This window comes from Cupressus sempervirens, chromosome 5 (assembly GCF_028749045.1).
Source record: "Cupressus sempervirens isolate cs-2001-9-10 chromosome 5, ASM2874904v1, whole genome shotgun sequence".
In the NCBI taxonomy this organism is placed as follows: Eukaryota; Viridiplantae; Streptophyta; class Pinopsida; order Cupressales; family Cupressaceae; genus Cupressus; species Cupressus sempervirens.
In genome coordinates this window covers 214,708,469-214,727,840 of record NC_143122.1, presented here as the reverse complement: position 1 = coordinate 214,727,840, position 19,372 = coordinate 214,708,469, and the positions used below count along the sequence as shown (strand labels likewise).

The 19,372-nt window shown below is 38.7% G+C and overlaps 1 pseudogene; it reads left to right on the top strand.

The window, feature by feature from the left end:
• The window catches only part of LOC149555185 (DNA mismatch repair protein MSH2-like), a 177,497-nt pseudogene extending 161,819 nt beyond the window's left edge, over positions 1-15,678 (top strand).
• Positions 15,679-19,372: the final 3,694 nt, after the last annotated feature.

Sequence of the window (19,372 nt, the reverse complement as noted above, 5' to 3'; positions counted from 1 at the left end):
AAAATTTAGAAGAAAGTGCCTCAAAATTTAAATTCAACATCAAGGATGAAACATCCAATGGAAAAATCTAAAACAAAAGAAATAAAGAGTGGCCACAATATAAAAATCTTAATCAAGAATTAAAGACATGAGCCAGAGGCAAAATAGAATCATCTATAATAAAGTTGGCTAAATAGCTCCACATCACATTGTTGGCAAAAAGGAAGAACATTGAAACATCTAAAATCAGACAAATAAGGAAATAAATCCAATTGCTTACAAAATTTACATTACTGACATAATGCAGCCATAGCAAGTTCTTAGAAGGAAATGAGGAATCTTAGGTCTTCCAAATACATTGCAAGGATCTTGAATTGAAATTAGATGCTGGTCTAAAGACCATGTCGCTCAACCTATGTTTGATCCCACATACTAGCTACGTAGTTAACTTTATTAACATCGCCCTACGGTTAGGGTTTACTGTACTAATGGGTTTGTCCTAATCAGAACTCACTCAAAAGTGTAAATGCGAGGGTACTAAAATAAGTCCCCTTTAATCCTCTTGTTGTTACATTGATTTCTTTTTGAATAATCTAACATGTGGGGAACTCAGTGTCAATAGAGTTGTACTCTAAGTTGTAATTACAAAACCAAATCTCTTATCCTTAATTCACTATAATTAAATATTAGGGCTCCTACCCATAATCCTTCTTAGGTCAAATTCACCACCAATATATTGGCTGAAATTGTGTTATCAATCTCATCAAATTTCGTATGATCTTGTTTATATATATGTATGTATGTATCACTGTTTTGTTTATTCCATTGTTTACACAAGTTATAATTATCATCTAAGAATTCACTAAATGGTTTTGTTCTTATCAATAATTCCACATTTCATGTCTCCTAGTCATAATGACTTATGAATTCATCCTTAGGTTGTCGGTTTGCAACTACATATATATAAATCCATTATTAGGATGTTGTCAATGTTTACTTATTCATTCTTACAACTATCCCCTTGCTGATGATAAAGGTCATCATCACTATTCTTATCATGCCTTGTGGCTTATAATCCTCTTATAACTTAATTTTGATACCTGAACCTTTAGTTCTTATTAGGTTGATGACCTCATCGCGACTTTATTTCTCTAAATTGCAGGGTTATAATTTATCCAAGAATTCCAATGTTAGAGTCTATGCGTATTCACTTAATAGATAAAATTTAGTATTATTCATGCTTATACAATAAGCTTGCTAACATAAATAGACTCACATAACCCTAAGTTAGAAATTTTCATTTTCTATCTTACTAGTTCAATATTGTATGTTACATACTTCTCACTATTTAATTTTCTTCTTACCACCATATTTAGATAGATTCATTCCCCAATTAGGGTTCTATTCCTCATAGTAGACTAAGATATTCATATTCTTTGCACGTTCCTAACTAACTCTCTTTGTGGAATAGCTTCTCACATTAGTAATCCTATCCTTCGAGGTTTTCCAAAGGTTGCTTGTAGATTTCAATTTAGCTCTCATTTTCTTTCTGAGGACTACTAGAACAATACATTTTAAATTTGTAATAGGTTATAAGTATCAAAATAACTTGGTAACATGGTATATTCTTCAAGTTTTACCTTCCTAATTACTCACCATTCATTTTATCAATTGAAAATTTCAACCTGAAGGTACAAAATTAGATTTATGAAGATTGTAGGTTTCCTTTACTTATGTTGTAATGTCTAAATCAATACCAGTCTACTTGATCACTTCCATACTAGGTATAGACCAAAATTCTTCCACGAGTGATAAGGTTAGAAAAAATCTGACTTCTACTAAAGATGGTGTGAAACACTTTGCCTCTTATCACTAGGCTATTTAATCATTTCCACTCACATGATTTGAAAGATGTTTTAGGGTTCTAAATTTAGTTTTTCCTCAAGGTGGTCATGTTCAATATGATTTCAAATTTTGTATGAGATCATAATATACTTTAATATAAATACAACATTCTTTCATCAATTCAGTTATTTTCAAGTCCTTAAGATTGGGTTATCTATTTGTGGTTGACCATTTACAATCGTTAATACCGGTTCAAAGTTTTACTTGTATATACTAATATGTTAGCAAGAAATACTAATCTATTAAGAGAACAAAGCATTAACTAATATAACATATAAGATAGACAAAAGAGGAACCCCTAATTAGGAATGTGAGCCAAATGAATGGACTCTCCCAATAGGAATTAGCTCTTTGCTTGGTAGATGAGTCTATGTAAATGATTGATATGTATGCTCAAGGCTTCTCAAAACTAGCTTCAATGGAGATGGATGGGTAATGGCAAATTGGTAGCTTTGTGAGCTCTTAATTTGGCATTATAAGGGTATGGTTAAGGCTTTGTTTCTCAAACTAGCATTATAACTTTAGCTTCAAGGTTGTGATGAAATGGCTTGGGAGGGGATTCAATGTATAGGCTAAGGGCTTGAGGGATGGAGGGCTAAGATGCAAGGAGAGATGAAAGCTTAAAGACAGCTAGGATGCACTCAAAGGGGAGCACATGGATTGTGCTTGTTTAGCACCAATCAGGGAGTGACACATGTCACAAGGTGGGTGGATGGAGGAAAGGGCAAGGATGAGTCAACAAAGGAGGCTCAAGGGATAATATCTTCATAAAGACCCTTCATAAATGGCTTGTAAGAGCAATGAATGGGCTTGTAAGAGTCTTTATGGCTTTGTAAGAGCATTGAAGGCTTAGTGGTTGAGATATTTTGGAGGGAGTTGAGATTGTTGACTTTGCTTGGCTTAGGAAAGCCTTAACCTTGCTAAGGGAATGTGACAAGATTAGGGGGGGATTAGAGATGGTTTAGGATTAGATTAGGCTTGTTAGAGATATGCAAATGGATGGCATTCATTAGGGTGGGTGAGTTAGTGACTAAGCTTAGTTAGTATGGGTGGATGGGGTGGATTAGGCTTAAAAGGGGGTTTAGGAATAGGTTAGGGGTTTATTAGATTTGAGGGCTTTATTTATCAAATAGATTTATTTAATAAATGGGGATTTTGGAATTAGATAGAAGAATAGGATTTAATTGATAAATAATAGGTTATTTGATTTATCAATTAGGACTATAGATGATTAATTAAATTAATCAGCTAGGGGATAGCAAAGGATTAAATAAATAGGAATTTAATTAATGATGCCTTTAGAGATAGCTAAATAGGATTACCAAAGCGGTGTAATCAAATTTAGGTGTCTACATTTTGCCCCTCTTTGACATAGTGTTGAGACAACATTATTTCAAAGAAGTTTGAACGAAGATGACACAAGGAAGATGTTTTAGCAACAAGGTTTCCCCAGTCTCGGATAAGAAGAGGAGAGACTAGACTCAAATGATTCCCCCTCAAGAAGGTGGCAAAGAGAGAAATGAGGCTCGACGGCTTCTTGAAAAGCACCAAAAATCGAGACGAGCAGAGACACAAATTAGCAAAGAGAAGGGGTTGAATTAGCTCAAACTCTCACTACAGGAGACTGATAAAGGGGGAATCAGAGGCACAAGAGGAAGCAAGCTTAAGACTTCAGGGGAGATGGAGGATGAAGGAGTGGAGCGCTATAAAAAGGAATCTAGGATAGGGAGATGGATGAGGGGATTAAAAAGCTGATGCAACAGGATTTCAAAGAGTCAGATTGGCGAAAGATGGTTTTCGGAGATCCCTAGGACTAGGATTGTGGATCTCGAAAGATGAGGCTTAGTGGATTGATTGTATTGGTGCATCCCTAAGACTAGGATTGTGGATCCCTAAAGCTAAAGGTGATGATTGATTCAAAGAGATATTGATGCATAAGCTTGAGGTAAGAGAGACAGATGCTGGAGATGAAGGGAATCCATTGAAATGTATTGAGCCAGGGGATACTTCAAAGAGAAGTACCACCATGTAGTTGAGCACTAGATTTTCTATAGGATTGTTGGTTAATTGTCAAGGTTACCAAGAACATCAAGGCCTTTTCACCAACCATCTAGAGGATTGACGAACTGACTCAAAACAAACACGCAAGGATTGCCCCAGCATCACACATGAGTCCCGGAGGAAGCAGCATGGAATCGACACTGGGTAACCCACAAGTAGAAAAGAAAAACAAATAAAAGACCTGATCAAGACCTTACACTTAGATTGCCCCATTCACAGTATACCATGATATGGAAGATCGTGGCAACCTTGAGGAGGGAACAAAAAGATTGCTTGGAAAAGATATTTCAAGACCCAAAAGGGAAGATTCCAAATCAAAAGAAAGTGAAAATCCAAAAGAGAATCGTTTGCCAACGAGATGGGTAGGGCGAGGTACTAACAGACTAAGATCAGACATGAGGAAAGCTATATCTTGAAAGGATCTATCGGAGAGCACCTAAGCTGATGGATCTGGATGAGTGATGCGTCTGGCAAGCTGAACTAAGAAGGATAACACTTTGGTGATAGGAGATCTAGCTAAAGGATGCATTGGAATAGCTAATCAAATGTGCACAAGATGTTGATCAAGGAGGAACTGACACGAAAGCTGGATAGATACAATGGTACTAAGCTAAAGAGGATGTACAAGCTGACAGACCAAGATATGTTACAAATGTACAAGGTTGTTCATGTTTTGGTTTTTGTGAGATGGAAATGTTCGTGAAGGATGGGATGTCTGCAATAGTTGATAGGCGGATAGGTAGATGGTTTGCGAAAAGCTTAAGGAAAATGGGATTCTTTGTGTGCATGTGATAGGATACTAGCTAGGATACAAGCTTTGGACAAGATTTGGATATACAAGCTATGATACAAGGGATGATAAAAGATTTACAAGTTGAGGCACAAGATTATTTACAAGCTGTATAGGAGGTATTTACAAGCTTCATTAGATTTTGGATATTTGGTTGGAACACCAAGGGAACAAGCAGGTGTTTTATGGGATGGTGGGTGAATAGATGAGGGATAGGATAGTGATAGATAATGGATTAGTCTTAGTACACAAGGCGCCCGAATTACCAGGTTTTCACCAAGGTACCTATCCAAGGCGCTTGAATTGCCAAGTTTTCACCATTGGATGCTTATTTCTCTTTACTATTTTTTTGTATTTTTCAAAAGCTGGGTATACCAAGGATCTTCAAGCATAGAACTTCTTGAGATTCATGATGTTAGTAGGATCATTCAAGAGTTCTCCTTCTGGTGTAGATAGCTTATAGGATCCAGAGCCAAAGGATGCAGTGACAACATAAGGACCAAGCCAGGTAGGTTCAAACTTGCCTTTTTTTTCTCGATCTGCTTGGACTTTCATGTTTTCTTTGAGGACCATGTCGCCCAGCTGAAAGTGTCGTGGAAGTACCTTCTTGTTGAAATTTCTTTTGAGACGAGTTTGATAGACTGTGAGATGATTATAGGCTTGTTGTCGCTTCTCATCTAAGAGATCTAGCTGGGTGAGTCTGGCTACTTTGTATTCTTCATATGATATTTTCCCTTGCAAAGATATGCGCAAGGAGGGAAGTTCAACTTCTATAGGTAGTACAACTTTGGCACCATAGACTAGGGAGTATGGATTTGTGCCTATGGATGTATGGAAGGAGGTTTGATAGGCCCATAGGGCTAGATTTATTTGTAGGTGCCAATCGCGGCCAGAATCATTGACAACTTTCTTTAAGATTTTGAGGAGGGTTTTATTAGTTGCCTCTGCCTAGCCGTTACCTTGTGGGAAATATGGGCTAGAAAAGTGGTGATGGATGCAGAGGGAAGTGCATAATTCTTCCATATTGAGATTCTCAAAGTTACCTCTGTGGTCGATGAAGATGGTGGATGGGATGCCAAAGCGGCAAACAATGTGGTACAAGATGAACTTGGAGACCTGAACTCCTGTAGCTGAGACTAGGGGGACTGCTTCCACCCACTTAGTGAAATATTTTGTAGCTATTATTATCCATTTATGTCCATCAGATGAGAGAGGTGTGATAGTTCCAACTAGATCAAGGCCCCAACATGCAAAGGGCCAAGGTGGCGCAATAGGCTGTAGATCTTGTGCTGGAGCATGCACAAGATTTGTGTGTTGCTGACATGGGAGACATTTTCTGACCAAGTCATAGGAGTCTTCTTCGATGGTAGGCCAATAATAGCCTGCTCTAAGGATTTTTCATGCTAGGACAATACCACTCGTGTGGGCACCGCAAAGTCTGGAGTGTACTTCTTTTAATGCCATCGTGGCCTCATTTTCATCTAAACATTGAGAGAGAGTATCGTGATAACCCTAACGATATAGGGTATTGGCTATGATAACATAGTGGGATGATTTTCAGATGAGGTTCTAGCGTTGGGTACATGTGAGGTGAGGGGAGATGATACCATCTTTAAGGTAAGCATGAATCTCATGGTACCAAGGGGATTGGGGACCAACCAAGATACAAACATAGTTTGAGTCATCATTCGCATAGGCAGGTGTGAGGAGCTGCTCGACTAAAAACTCATACTGTGTAACCGCTTGGGGAATTTCCAAGAGCGAGCCGATAGTAGCCATAGCATCTGCTGCTTTGTTCTGCATTCGAGGCACTTGTGTAAACTGAAGCTTTGTAAAATGCTGAGTTAGCTGATCAACTAGCTCTTTGTAAGGTAATAACTTTTCATCTTTGGTTTGATATTCATTTAGGGCTTGCTTGATGATGAGCTGAGAATCGCCAAAGATTTGTAAATCAGTGATGTTCCATTCTGCAGCTATCTTTAATCCTGCTATGAGAGCCTCATATTTAGCTATATTGTTGGTGCTAGGGAATTGTAGCTTGAAGGCTTTTGGAATGTAATTTCCTTGAGGTGTGACCAACAATATTCCTACCCCTGATCCATGAGATGTATATGAGTCATCAAAATAAAGTTTCCATGGGGGCTGTTCTTCAATTAGACAGATATGCTCATCTGGAAATTCTACGATTAAAGGATATGCATCTATTAGAGGTGCATTAGCTAGGTGATTTGCTATAGCTTGCCCTTTGATTGCCTTTCTTTCCACATACTAGATGTCAAATTTGCTAAGGAGCATAACACATTTGGCCAAACGGCCTGTAAGTATTGTTCTGGAGAGCATATACTTGAGAGGGTTGATCTTGGAGACTAGTTGGATGGTATGACTTAGCATGTAGTGGCGAAGCTTTTGAGTTGAGAAAACAACTGCCAAACAAGCTTTTTCCATAGGAGTATAATTGAGTTCATAACCAACTAGGGTTCTACTGATATAGTAGATGGCTCTTTCTCTGCTATAGTCATCAAGCTATGCTAGAAGTGCCCCTAGAGCAGTAGGCGTTGCTGTTATGTACAAGATCAAGGGACGACTAGGAACTGGCGGAACCAAGATAGGGGGATTTGTGAGATATTGCTTGAGCTGATTGAAGCTGCGTTGACATAAAGGATCCCACTTGAAGTTTTCATCCTTCTTCAGTAAATGTGCAAATGGTGTACACTTATCTGCAAGCTAGGAGATGAAGCGCCAGACGGATTGAAGCTTTCCTTGAAGAGAGCGAAGCTATCATAGTGTTTGGGGAGGAGGCATGTTTAAGATAGCCTTGACCTTCTTGGGGTCTATCTCTATACCTCGTTTAGAAACTATAAAGCCTAGAAGCTTTCCAGATGTGACCCCAAAGACACACTTCTTGGGATTCAGCATGAGATGATATTTGGCTAACCTATCAAAGACTTTCTCCAGGTCAACAAGATGATCCATGAATGTATGAGATTTGACCAAGATATCATTCACATAATCCTCCAAAATGCTATGGATAAGATCATGGAAAATGGTTGTCATAGCTCTTTGATAGGTAGCCCAAGCATTCTTTAGGCCAAAAGGCATCATGTTCTAGCAAAAGGTTCCCCAAGGGGTAGTGAATGTTGTCTTATGCTGATCCTCTTCTGCAATCTTGATTCGATTATACCCAGAAAATCCATCCATGAGGGAAGAATTTCATGTCCAGCTGTAAGGTCTACAATCATATCTATGTTGGGCAAGGGAAAATCATCTTTTGGAAAAGCATTGTTAAGATCTTTGAAATCAGTGAAGATTCTGATGTCACCGGAAGGCTTAGTGACGGGGACCATGTTGGCGATCCACTCTGAGTAGTCGATAGGTCAGATAACCTTAGCAGCTAACATTCTTTCTAATTCAGCTTTGACCAGTAATGCCACCTTGGGGTGCATTTTTCTAAGCTTTTGTCTAATGGGTTTGATCTTTGGATCGACTGCAAGATGATGTACTACAAGCTTTGGATCAAGCCCTGGCATATCCTGATATGACCATGCAAATCAGCCAATATTCTCTCTTAAGACCTCAAAGAGGAGGTTAGCATGGTCTTGTGATAGGGATGCAACAATCTGAACAAGTCTAGGGATCTCTGAAGAACCGATGTTGACTTCTTTAGTATCCTCAATTAGAATAGAAGACACCTCTAGTCGATTATCTTGAGGAGGCAATGCTAAATCCTCATGTTCTGCTTGTGACTCTAGTTTTTCTTGCTGAGGGGTTCTCTTTGCTGCCTTGGCTAGTCCCAGATTCACCTTAGTTCCATTTTTGGGTGTATCAGAACTAGGTTGGGGATTTTCTCCAAAATAACCCTTGGGATCTAGCTTATAGATATAGGCAGAATCTGGCTTTGTTTTCTTGTGACGTGTTTCAGCTCCCATGAATCTTAGAAGCGCTTCCTCTGATGTGAACTCATTAATGTGTATGACGCTTGGTTGGTCCCAATCTATGAGTTGTGGATGGGCGAGTGGTAGGTCAATGAAATGGATGGATAGTTCTTGGAGAATAGAGTCTCCCAGGGAGATTTGGTCTAGGATATCGTCGTAAGCTCTCTTTTCAACTTCCTCAGGAATGTCTTTGATTTCAACAAGGTCACGGTGAATGTTTGAAAAAGCATGACCATTCTTATTGGTGCCTCCAGTTGTGGGTATGCCAAAGCCAAGACCTGACTTCGTTTCCCACTTGTGTACTTTGATGGGGCACTGCATGCCTCTTTCTTCTGGTCCTAAACCACCACCTTGACAGTTCCATTTGTTAGTGATGAGCTTATGTTCTTGGGGATACTTCTGGCTAAAGTGATCAAGGCATGCTTGATTTCTTGGAGGTGCATCCTTATGTAACCAATTGTTGATATCTAGAGTGAGCTCCTCATGAAGAGGGATTTTCAAGGAGACAAAGGTTGTTGGGCCAAACTGTTTGTATCAAGGAGGTGGAATCTCCTTAGCTTTTTGATATGTCAGTCATCCATGGGCATGTGGATCAAGTGGGAGTGCCCCAACAGCAAATGCATCTGACAGACTATACTCTCCACAGCCTTTGTTATTGATCTTCACGGTAGATAGGGTGGAGGCGAGGATGGTTTCTGGGTCATTACAAGTGTGGGATGAACTAGCGATGGCTGTGCCGATATCAATTCTAGGGCAATGGTTTGTATATGAAGCTTCAACCGCATTCATCTAAGCAAAGGGTTCTAGATCAACATAGATGGTTACCTCAGTGCCTTGATGCAGAAATTTGATGCACTGATGATAGGTGGATGGAACAGCTTTCATGGCATGAATCCATTGGCGGCTGAGGAGGATGTTAAATGGTAGGTTTAGATCAATAACATGGCAGAGTGTTTCTTGGATGACTAGCCCAACCTTGATTGGCAGCAAGATAGTTCCTTCTGTGATTCTTTCCAAGTTGTCATAAGCTTTGATGGTGCTAACCTCACTGATGATATTTGCCTCAGTATACCTAGCTTGTTTTATGAATTTTAGGGTACAAATATTCAAAGCTGATCCATTATCTATCATTACTCTTTTGAAGAAAAAATTGGATACCATGATGGCTATGCGAAGTGGAAGGGTGTGATCTAGCTTGACCATGGGTATTTCGGTGGGTTTGAATGATAGGGCACATGAGGATGAAAGGTGTCCAACAAGATTACGAAAATCAGTAGTGTTGATATCTGAAGGGACATGGGATTCTATGAGAGAACTGTCAAGGATGCTTTTGTACACAAGACTGGTGCGAAGAAGGTCTAAAATGGAGATTTGGGTTGGCATGTTCCCAAGGTGTTCCAAGATATTGTACTAGCTTTTTGATGGAGCTGATGGTGCTGGTGAAACTAGTCGGCCTGCGATCTTAAATCGCGCTCTTCGAGTGGTGACTGCACACTCATTGTTTGGTCCTTAGATATTGATAACATTGACATAAGGCTCTTTCATGGATATACAACCTCTAAGGCTACCATAGCCTTTGTAGGATGAAGTGTAGTCATTGTTCTTCCCATGCTGGTTGTTTGGCTAGCGGTTGTTGGTGTTGTTGTTGTTGGTTTGGATAGGTGATTTTCCAGGATTTTGGTTGTTGTGAGGAGGAAAAGCATTTTGATAGATCTATAAACCTGCATTGGGAGAGGTTTGGGCACCAACGATGATTTCTTTCTGATCAATGAGGTCCTGCACATAATCTTTCAGTTTCATGCATCTGAGGGTGGTGTGACCTTTTACCCTATGAAATTTGCAGTACTCATTGTCTTTGTACCATGTAGCTTTGGATTGGCTTGGGTCAATTTACTGGGTAGGAGGAAATTTGATGAGGTTTTCCTTAGTCAATTTCTCAAAAATGACGTCCAAAAGCTCACCAAGGGGTGTATAATTTCTAGGTACAAGTTGGAATCTGGGCTTTTTCCCTATAGCTACATTGATGGCATTAGCTTGATTGCTAGATCCTTGGAAGTTGGGTCTTGGATTGTGGTTTTGATAGCTTTGGTTATTCTGTTGTTGGTAGTTGATAGCTTGTTGATTGTTGGGTTCATATGGTGGGTTGGACTGGTTTTGGGAAGGACCAACAATATTCACATGTTTGGTGTCAGTGATGCCATCTGTTGCAACGTGCTTGTTTTTGTTCCAATACCTAGACTTGTCATTGGAACGTGATTGATTTTGGTTGGCTTCCTTGTAAATCTTGACCACACCATCTTTAATGAGTCCTTGCTCAAGAATCATTCCTTTCTCTTTGATATCTTTGTAGGTCTGCAAACAGTTCATGGTCATGTGGTGAGCCAAGCTAGAATGGGCATTATCAATAAACATTTTCATCAAATGTCGTTCTGGTAGGGTACAAGATATGCGAGTGGTAAGGGTTTGCCATCTTTGCAGATATTTAGGAAGGCTTTCTCCACCTTTTTGCTTAGTGTGGAGAAGATCAACTACTAAGAGCTCTTTTTCAACAAGATGGGCATATTGGGCTACAAATGCCTCAGACAATTCAGCAAAGTTTTTAATTGTGCCATATGGGATTCTATAAAACCATTCAAGAGCTGGTCTAGCCAAGCTTTTGGAAAAGAGACGTAAGAGGAAGACATCATTGTATGCCACTTCTTGGCAGTGCATGTAAAATTCTTTGATGTGTGTGATAGGGTCTCCTTTTCCTCTGAATTTGTCAAACTTGGGTGTCTCAAAATGCTTGGGAAATGGTGTCATGGTAATGGCTTTGTCAAATGGGTAAGGACAAACATTCTCAAACTTGAAGGTTTTTGGATCATTTCCCTCCTGGATGTTCTTCAAAGCTATCTTCATGGCTTCCCATTTTGAATTAATGGGTGATGGTTGGGGTGCCCCCAATGTAGGAGTGCCCTGAGGTAGGTATGCACTAGATGGGGCAATGGAATATGGATGGCTTTGAGGTATGGGCTGGTAGGGATTGTACATGGCTTGAGCAACTGAATGGTGGATGATGGGTTGCGGAGGTGGAGGTGGCACATATTGTTGCATGTGTTGCGAGGCTTGCTATCAGTATGGGATTTGGGATAGGGATTAAGGGATGTAGGCTGGCTGTGGGATAAATGGATTGCTTTGTGGAGGTAAGGTATAAGGTGGTTGTGAAGCTTGGGGAAAGGATCGGGGAGCTTGTGGAACTTGAATTTGGATTTGAGGATTTTGATTAATATATGTGGGTTGTGGCCCCATTTGGGAAGGTATCTGCATGGCAAAAGAGGCCAAGTAATTAGTGGTTGGTGGTGGTGGATTTCCTCCTAGAAGTGGCATAGAAAAATAGTTGGTAATAGAAGGTAATGGATTAGTTGGTGGTGGAGGTGGTGGGAATTGAAAGCTTGGGAATGGAATTGATGGGGTTTGATAGTTTGGTGGCTAGATTTGAAAGCTTGGTAGAGTGGTGGTAGGAGCTTGGGTCACTTGAGAGCTTGGCACAACATTGGTAGTAGCTTGTAAGGTTTGATAGCTTTGTGGAGTGAGGGTAGTAGCTTGTGGATTTGTGGCTGATGGCACTGAGCTCCAAGGACCTAGTGGAAATGATGGAATTGTGTTCTAAGCTGAGGTAAACAAGCTAGGGGTGATGATGGGTTGATTACTTGGCCCCATGGGTGGCATCCATGTTGTATATTGCTGAGGTTGGCCAAAGATGATAGAACTGATTTGGGAGATGGGTGGATTTGGGAGGTTGGGTAGGAGAGCAACAGCAACAATAGTGAAGGGAGTGAATGATGAGGTGTTTTGGGTGAAGGGGGTTTGGGATGGAGCGGTATGGACCAATGGTGGAGTGGTGGTGGTTGGATTGGCTTGCGGAAGGGAGATCTCAACTTGAGTGGAGGCTGGTATGTTTGGGTCTGTTGGATTAAAAGGATTGGCTTGAGGCTCTTCTTTTGGCACATATTGAGGATAATTTGAATCATAAGAGCCTTTTGGGAGTGGTAGTTGCTCAAACAATGGGTGAGATAGATCTGATAAGGGAGGAGGTCTTCCAAAGTCGAAGGCTCCTATATTGTCCCTTTGAAAGTTAGCCTTGATTATTTCTTTGTTCTTGTCTATAATGGCATTCACCAATACTGCATTTCCTGGTTGGTTCACGAAAGCTTCAATGTCACTAGGTGATGGTATAGTGTTCTCTGGGTTGAAGGATGGTTGAGTGCTCAAGGGGAGCGATGCTATTTGATCCAAATGATAGGGCTCCATTGTTTCCCTCTTCTTCTTGGCTAAGCGAGTAACGGGTGGAATGAAAATGCAGAATGTTCCTAAGGATGAGATGCAACAATGCTGATGGATGCAAAAGGGGAAGGCTTTTCTATGCAAATGATTTCCTAGGTTGAGGCAAAGCTATATGAAAAAACCTAAAGAGGATTGGGTTGGGGATTCTAACTTCAAAGATATGTTTCCAAAGCATGAAAGGTCTACTTTCCTATGTGCAAGCTTGGTGGTGATTGTGTCAACTTAAGGATAGATTGATGATCCTTTAGGAAGAACATGAGATTGACCACTTGTGGATCCCAACCTTTAGCTCAAGGTGATGAGGGATAACAAGTGACAAAGCTAGATTACCCTAGACAAAGCTCTGTCAAAGGGATAACCTTGGTGAGATTGGTGGATTTGAAAGATGTTAGGGATAGAAAACTTTTGGCAAGGTGACAACAATTTTGAAGGCTTGGATGTGAAGTTTTTGGATTGCTGGCTAGATGGTTTGGTTCTAAATGAGATGGATGAGCTAAAATGCTTAAGGGGAGGACTAAAGATGGTTGGCTTTCCTACAAAGATGACTCTAAAGTGAAGCTTATGCAAGAAGATGTGGAGAAACAAGGGGGTCTAATCATAGAAATCATGCCTAGTTGGTAAGGCATAAGCAGGGTTAACTCTTGGATGTTGGTTAAGTTGGATGATGCGATCTAACCAGGCATCTTGAAGGGCTTCGTCGGCAACTTTGTCCTCTGCTTTGTGGGGTTTTGCAATTCGAGGGCTTGGTGTTAGTTCCTTTCTCTTGGCTAAAAGTTCTTGGTATGCTTGAGATGGCTTGAGTTTGGCTTTGTGAAACTTATGTTTGGGTTTGGGTTGTTCTTACACGAATTTTTGAATCTGCTTAGCTTTAAGAGATCTCAGTTGTTTTGCTTCGACTTGTTCAACTTCTGAAACAGGCAGTGACTACGCTAAGTATGCCCTAAGCTAGGATTGACCAAGTTTGGCAAACATTCATTCGACAAATAAAAAATCAAGCAATAGACAAGAACAATCAGATAGAAGTTTTTGATTCTCAGAATGTGATACTTGGGCTAAGGAGTGTGTATGTTTTACAAATGTTTCGATCAGTCACTTCAAACACATTAACACCCTAAATGGTTGTCTGCAAAGCTGACAGTTGGTTTAGCTAGGGAGTCCTCAATATACCCAAGGTATATGAGGCCCAAATCTATAGATGAAAACAAAAAGATGTCACACAGCCGAGAGGAGTGGTAACCCACTTCTCCTCTTTCACTTCTCAAGGGTATAAAGTTCCTTGAGGCTTAGCCCGAGTGACAAAATCTCGATTCCAAGAGAGGTGTCTTTGGATTCACCTCCTGATCTTTATACTCCGCCGAAATGCTGGAGTTGAGTTCGTCCCAAGGGGTGATGAAATCCCCAAGCAGGCCTCCTAAAAAGAGAAACAAGGTTTTGGATCCTAATCTTATGCACCCAAGATGGCCTCGAAAGATGACAAGGGGAGAGAAGACTTGGATGACCTTGGGTAAAAAATATGCTTGTTCTTTTACCAACTGACTCTTATGTGTGTTGATCTAGACTTTGCAAGCACTCATGTTTAAGATGCAAATGTTCAATTCCAACTTTGAAATGCACCAGCAAAGCAAAATCGATTGAAGAATGCGAACAAGAAGAAGAGTTAGGGTCAAGAAGAAAGTAAACCCACGCACCTAGAGGCCCTCCATGTTAAGTATCGATTAATTTCCTTTATGGCATTCAAGAGTTGGTGTGATTTTGTCTTAAGCCCAAAACAAAGATGTGTGAAACTTGATTGTCAAGCGCACGCCCCGAGGCCCTCCATGTCAATTGGTTGTTCAGTTTTAAAATCCAAACTTGAAGTGTGATCGATTTAATCTAGATTTTTGGACATTGAAGAAATCTTATAAGTTTAAGACAAACCCTCAAAAAGCGAATTAAGTAGAATCTGATTATGGAACACTTAACACTCTCTTAGGTGGACCCATCCCCATAGATGGTGCTGAGATTGCAACCAATGGTTAAATTGATGGGTGATTAAAGAGGGTGAGTCCAATAAAGAAACTACTCAATTTGATTTTTGTTGATTTGTTTTTAACTTAACAAAAATTTTAAGTGTTCAAAAATTAACTTTGCCTAAGTTGCATGCAAAAGAGATATTTTTTTGTTCTTTTTAATGCACCAAAAATTGAAGTGTGAGATGTTGCAATGGTTAATTGATCTTTTGCATTCAAGATTGAATTTGTTTTTTTTAAGCATGCATTCCAAGGAAAATTGATTTTAATTCATGGCATTCAAGAGTGTGATTTAAGCAACATTCATTCAAAGAAAAAGATGGTTAAACATTCAAGTTCATTTTAGCAACATGCAAACCTACAAGAAACATGGTTAGTGGTTTCATATATGCTCCAACCTACAATAGCTACAAAAAACCAATTTGATTAGTCACCCAAAAATCTCAAAAATTAAAACTTAACTATGGAAAAAATAAAATCAACTTTTTTTGTTCTTTTTGTTGTTGTTGTTGTTGTTTTTTTTTTTTTTTTTTTTTTTTTTTAAAAAAATATAAAATATAAAACTAAAAAGTGCAGGAATAGATATGCTAGAACAAAAATGCAACAATAACAGGTAGAGACGACAGTTCATCAGGCGGAGACGCCAAATTGTGGAGACGCTGAACTACGAAGATGCTAATCTATGAAAATGACAGAGAAAGATGTGGAGATGATAGTCAAGTTTGTGCGAAGATAACTGGAAAACAGGCACAGACGCTAAAATGCAAAGATGACAGTTGAGGTTTGCAGCGAAGTCAACTGAAAAATAGGCACAGACGCTAAAATGCGGAGACGACAGTTGAGGTTTTGCGACAGAGAAGACGACAGAAAAGGAGAGGCGGCGGTGGAGACGACGAGAAGCCAGGCGGAGGCACTGAACTACAGAGACGACAGAGAAGGATGTGAAGACGACAGTTTGGTGGCAGCGTTGACAGTAGAAGACTAGGCAGAGATGCCAAACTGTGGAGACATCAGTTTGGTTGTGGAGATGACAGAGTATCTAGCGAAGACAACAGTTGGCAAGAACAAACGCCAATCTGCGGAGATGACACTACGCGAAAAGAACTGAAATGCATGGATTTTTTCCAAATTTTTTATATATTTTTTGTTATTTTCGAATTTTAGAGGGTATGTCTTCTTCCCAAGTGTGCCCTTCAACCTACAAAAATAAGTGAAACACCCTACAACTCACTCAAACAACAAGAAACATTAGATTGTTAGAAAAAATAAGATATAGATAGAAATGGATGATTAAATGACTCATAGTGGTGTCCCACCGGGTGTGCCAAAATGTATATACTAATATGTTAGCAAGAAATACTAATCTATTAAGAGAACAAAGCATTAACTAACAAAACTAATATAACATATAAGATAGACAAAAGAGAAACCCCTAATTAAGAATGTGAGCCAAATGAATGGACTCTCCCAATAGGAATTATCTCTTTGCTTGGTAGATGAGTCTATGTAAATTATTGATATGTATTCTCAAGGCTTCTCAAAACTAGCTTCAATGGAGATGGATGGGTAATTGCAAATTGGTAGCTTTGTGAGCTCTCAATTTGGCATTATAAGGGTATGGTTAAGGCTTTGTTTCTCAAACTAGCATTATAACTTTAGCTTCAAGGTTGTGATGAAATGGCTTGGGAGGGGATTCAATTTATAGGCTAAGGGCTTGAGGGATGGAGGGCTAAGATGCAAGGAGAGATGAAAGCTTAAAGACGGCTAGGATGCACTCAAAGGGGAGCACATGGATTGTGCTTGTTTAGCACCAATCAGGGAGTGACACATGTCACAGGGTGAGTGGATGGAAGAAAGGGCAAGGATGAGTCAACAAAAGAGGCTCAAAGGATAATATCTTCATAAAGACCCTTCATAAATGGCTTGTAAGAGCAATGAATGGGCTTGTAAGAGTCTTTATGGCTTTGTAAGAGCATTGAAAGCTTAGTGGTTGGGATATTTTGAAGGAAGTTGAGATTGTTGACTTTACTTGGCTTAGGAAAGTCTTAAGCTTGCTTAGGGAATGTGACAAGGTTAGAGGGGATTAGAGATGGTTTAGGATTAGATTAGGCTTGTTAGAGATATGCAAGTGGATGACATTCATGAGGGTGGGTGAGTTAGTGACTAAGCTTAGTTAGTATGGGTGGATGGGGTGGATTAGGCTAAAAAGGGGGGTTTAGGAATAGGTTAGGGGTTTATTAGATTTGAGGGCTTAATTTATCAAATAGATTTATTTAATAAATGGGGATTTTGGAATTAGATAGAAGAATAGGATTTTAATTGATAAATAATAGATTATTTGATTTATCGATTAGGACTATAGATGATTAATTAAATTAATCAGCTAGGGGATGACAGAGGATTAAATAAATAAGAATTTAATTAATGATGCCTTTAGAGATAGCTAAATAGGATTACCAAAACAGTGTAATCAAATTTAGGTGTCTACATTACTTAGGTCTAGTTATTAGTGTCGCAGTTTAAAAAGAATACATTTGCATATTCAATTTTTGCAAGGGGAAATCCCTACTTTGTATAGTAATATATTAAACATCTTCACTTAACATGAACCCATTGTTGCCCAAGTGTCATGAAACTGGGCTCTAATACCAAAATGTCAAGCCCAAAATACCAGGAAAAATCACACCAACAATTTTTTTCAAAGTGAATTAATCTATTAAGTTAATACATGGTACACTAAATAGGTTATGGAAAGATGACATAGGATTAAAGTGAGTTTTGAATACATATCATTAAGATGCAGAGTTGACATCCCCACATACTATATGGGTTTGAACCCCTAAGTCTTAACGCTACAGGAACACTTAGTTCTAGTTCAATGAGTCAATCAATTAACATTTAGGTTCAATTTGCAAAGGTACAACTTCTAACTCAAATTTACATTTTAGGGTTTCCAAATTCATAAGTCTATTATGATGTTATGCTTTTTATCACTATACTAGATCAATCCTTAGTGGATCTATTTATGCATTTAATGGTTAATCTATCTTAACACATTAATACTTAATTCTAGATATTATCATAACCTATTTAGAACTAATTAAAAATACTAAATATTTATCATTAAACTAATCACGACATTGTCCCATCCTCTAATCAAAACCCAAACCATTCTATCAAGCTATCTAGACAACTCTAAAATTCATTACACATTTAAATTCTAATATAGCTATTTGAACTAATTAAATCATTTCTATTCATCATTTAATTTATTTACAACATTCACATCACTTTAAAACATAACATGATTCCCTAAACAAGTTATCTAGTTAACCTTTCTCTAAAACACTCTCAAAAAATTAACATCTTTTGATTTCAAATTTATAACTTAAATCTCACATCTTTAATTATTTTTATTTATTAAGGTTTGTCCAAATGTCATTAGAATGTCTAACCTCAAGACATCAAAATAATCCATCACTAAACATACTCAAAACCATAATCTTGTTGACGTACATATTTTAAAACCCAAAACACTACTAACTAATTAACATATCTAACATATTTAATATAATTCAAATAGATAAACAAAATTAATCTAAACACATAATACTAAAGAACTTGTTAAAATACTAACATTATCTAACATCTAACATATTCTAATACTAAAATTTAACATTATCTAATTGAAATCATATCTCAACCCTTAATAATTAATTTAATACAACTAAACTAACTTACTTTTACTAAAATATTAAAACAAAATAATACATAAAGAATGAATCATAATTAAAATGACCATCCACTAACTAATAACAAATCCAAATTTAACAACCCCCTTGACAGTCTCTTAACCAACTCTGACACTAACTACTAACTACACTTCATACTAACCACTAACTAACATCTACTAACCCTTACTTATTACTAAACCATAATACTAACTAAATCTAAAACTAATATACATTACTAACTAAATAATTTACACCCTACTAATCTAACACACACTATTCTTACTAACTATTAACACCATACTACACCTAACCCTAACTAACTCCCTTACATCTAATATAACCCCTTACCCCTTAACTAACCCACCTTCTACATTTCCCCATGCAAATCCATGTCGACCAATGCCAAGGTGGCCCCCCAAAAGGTCAAGGCATGTTGGCCCAAGCCTACCACACGCTACCCAAGGTTGGATTGCAAGAGGAACACATGGATAGAAAATTTGATGGTTTGTAAAAAGGTAAAATGATTTGTGTGATTTGCAAAGCCAATATTAATGTGAATCGACTAGCTTCTCTTACCTACGCCTACCAACATGGACTTTGGGTAGTGGAGGGTGATGTCACCAAATAAGAGGTGGTCAC